We start from the raw sequence: 3,092 nt of genomic DNA on the forward strand, positions 1-3,092 counted from the left end.
ATCAACCCTTGAGAGCAGCCAATCACAAACTCACCTAACTAGACTTTCCCGAATAATGCAACTGCCCAAACTAAAACCAGTTAAGCGACCCCCTTGCTTGGCTCCTGTGTCTGCCCTGTGGGAGCCTTTCCCTTCGTCCCGGCTGGCAGAGTGAGTGCCCGCTAACCACTTTCAGGCTGGCACTGCCTGATTTAAATCGTTTTCTCCAATGAACTCTTCACAAGGTTAATGTTCCTCAGCTAATCTTTTAACAGTGTTATATTATCACATTTACTTTAAGCAATCACCTCTCAAAGGAAAATACACATGAAAGAAAGATCTATTCTCCACGTATTTATCATTTCCGGTACTCTCCCTCCTTCTGACGGCAAGTTCACTTCAGCGTATCCTGTAGTGCAGAACTGCTGGCAATTCTTTCATCTTTTATTGATCTGAAAGTGTCTTTTTTTCATCTTCACTTTTAATGGGTAGTTTCACAGAATATATAATTGTTGATTGACTTTCCTTTCAACACTTTAAAGATGCTGTTCTGTTCTCTTCGCCCTCTGTTGTTTCTGATGAGACATCAACTTTCGTTTGTCCTGGGACCCCCCTGCTGTTCTGGTTCAGTTGCTGACTTATGTCTGACTCTTTGTGACCCACTGGACTGCAGCACACCAGGCTTCCCTGTCCTTCACTATCTCCCAGAGTTTGCTTAGGCTCATGTCCACTGAGTCAGAGATGCCATCCAACCAACTCATTCTCTGTCACCCCCTTCTTCTCCCACCTTCAATCTTTCCCAGCATTAGGGTCTTTTGCAGTGAGTCTGCTCTTTATATCAGGTGGCCAAAGTATTGGAGTTTCAGCTTTAGCATCAGTCCTTCCAAGGAATATGCAGGACTGATTTCCTTTAGGATGGACTGGTTGGATCTCCTTGCAGTCCAAGGGACTCTCAAGAGTCTTCTCCAACACCACACTTCAAAAGCTTCACTTCTTCGGTGCTCAGCTTTCTTTAGAGTCCAACTCTCACATCTGTACATGACTACTGGAAAAACCATGGCTTTGACTAGACAGGCTTTTGTCATCAAAATGAAGTCTCTGCTTTTTAATATGCTCTCTAGGTTTGTCATAGCTTTTCTTCCAAGAAGCAAGCGTCTTTCAATTTCATGGCTGCAGCCACTGTCCACAGTGATTTTGGAGCCCAAGAAAATTAAGTTTGTCACTGTTTTCATTTTTCCCTCGTCTATTTGCCATGAAGTGATGAGACTGGATGCCATGATCCTAATTTTTTGAGTGTTGAATTTTAAGCCAACTTTTTTCACTCTTCTCTTTCACCTTCATCAGGAAGTTCTTTAGTTCCTCTTCACTTTCTGCGATTAGGGTGGTGTCATCTGCATATCTGAGGTTATTGATATTTCTCCCAGCTATCTTGATTCCAGCTTGTGATTCATCCACCCCAGCATTTCACTTGATGTACTCTGCACATAAGTTCAATAAGTAGGGTGACAATATACAGCCTTGACGTACTCCTTTCCCAATTTTGAACCAGTCTGTTGTTCCATGTCCAGTTCGAACTGTTGCTTTTTGACCTGCATACAGATTTCTCAGGAGGCAGATAAGGTGGTCTGGTATTCCAACCTCTTTAAGAATTTTCCACGGTTTGTTGAATGTTTTTTACTTCCTCTGATGAGTTTTGAGATTATCTCTTTAACTGTGGTTTTCAGCATTTTAACTATGATGTGCCTAAGTGTCTTTTTTTAAAAATATCTTGCTTGGGTTTTGCTAGTTATAGCTTCTGGTGAATGGTGTCAGATTCATGATCTCTGAAGTAGAGAATTTAGCTTCGGGACCAGAGACACAGCTTCAGGCACTCAGAACTTCGGAAGAAGTTTTATTACAGTGAAAAAGAGAGAAAGCTTCTGCCATAGACATCAGAAAGGGGCAGAGAGTGCCCTACTCAACTAGTCTTATCCAGGCCTTATATACTTTTTTCAGTTGGTTACTAACAAAAGAAAGGTCTTGCCAGACCCACTCCCACAACATACATTTTAAGATAATAAGATTAGTCAGAAGGGTCTTGTTAAGAAGGAGAAATATGTCCTTGAGCAAGATAAAATTGTTGTTTTATAATCATTAGTACAGAATTTAAGGAAGAACATGCCCTTCCACAAGATGAATTGTTTTGTTGTAGAATCATTAGCTCTGGGCTTAAAGAAAGTTACTCTTAGAAGAAATAGATTGTTGCAACTAACAACTCAGAGCTTTAAAAAATAGTCTCATGTAACCAAGTCAAGGAATGTAGAAAAAAAGTTTATCCCTTTTCTCCTTGAGGGCCCAAGATCCCTTTCTCCTCCTCGAGGGCCCTGGACTCCTTATCAACCTACATAAGAACTGACTCTCTCACTAGGCTTCTTGGATTTGTACCTTGTTCTCTTTTTCCAAATTTGGGCAATTGTTTCAGTTTCTGTTACTTCCAGTTTTGGGCCTCATTTCCTCTCTCCAGTTAAATACATGTTAGCTTGCTTGATATTGTCCCATAGGTTACTGAGGCTTTGTGAATCTTTTTCAGTCTCATTTTCTTCCTCTTCTCTAGCTAGTATTGTTTCTATTGACCTGATTTTAGGGTTTACCAGTCCTTTCTTCTGAAGTCTTTAACTTGCTGTCCCAGGTGGCACTGGTGGTAACAAATTTGCTTGCCATTGCAGGAGACACATGGGATGTGGGTTCAGTGCTCGGCAGTAGGAAATGGCACCCCACTCCAGTACTCTTGCCTGGAAAATTCCATGGACAGAGGAGCCTGGTGGGCTACAGTCAGTGGGGCTGCAAAGAGTCAGACACCCCTGAGTGACTAAGAGGAGGCGGGAGGGAGCCAGAGGTGGACATTTCTCATGTCTTTTTCAATATCAGATTCTTTCAGAACATTTTGTTTCTGATGTTTTTGATGCTGTTTTCTGCTGGGGCTGTAAGCTTAGTTCCAGTCCACCATTTCGGTAATCCAGCAACACCCTGTCTCCTGTTTTTTTTCCCACTCTATCTTCTAATCCTAAACACGGATTAGGATCAAGAGAATAAGGAGACAAGCTGCAGGATGTGAGAAAATACTGGTAAAACAT

Source organism: Budorcas taxicolor, chromosome 19 (genome assembly GCF_023091745.1).
Source record: "Budorcas taxicolor isolate Tak-1 chromosome 19, Takin1.1, whole genome shotgun sequence".
Classification (NCBI taxonomy): domain Eukaryota; kingdom Metazoa; phylum Chordata; class Mammalia; order Artiodactyla; family Bovidae; genus Budorcas; species Budorcas taxicolor.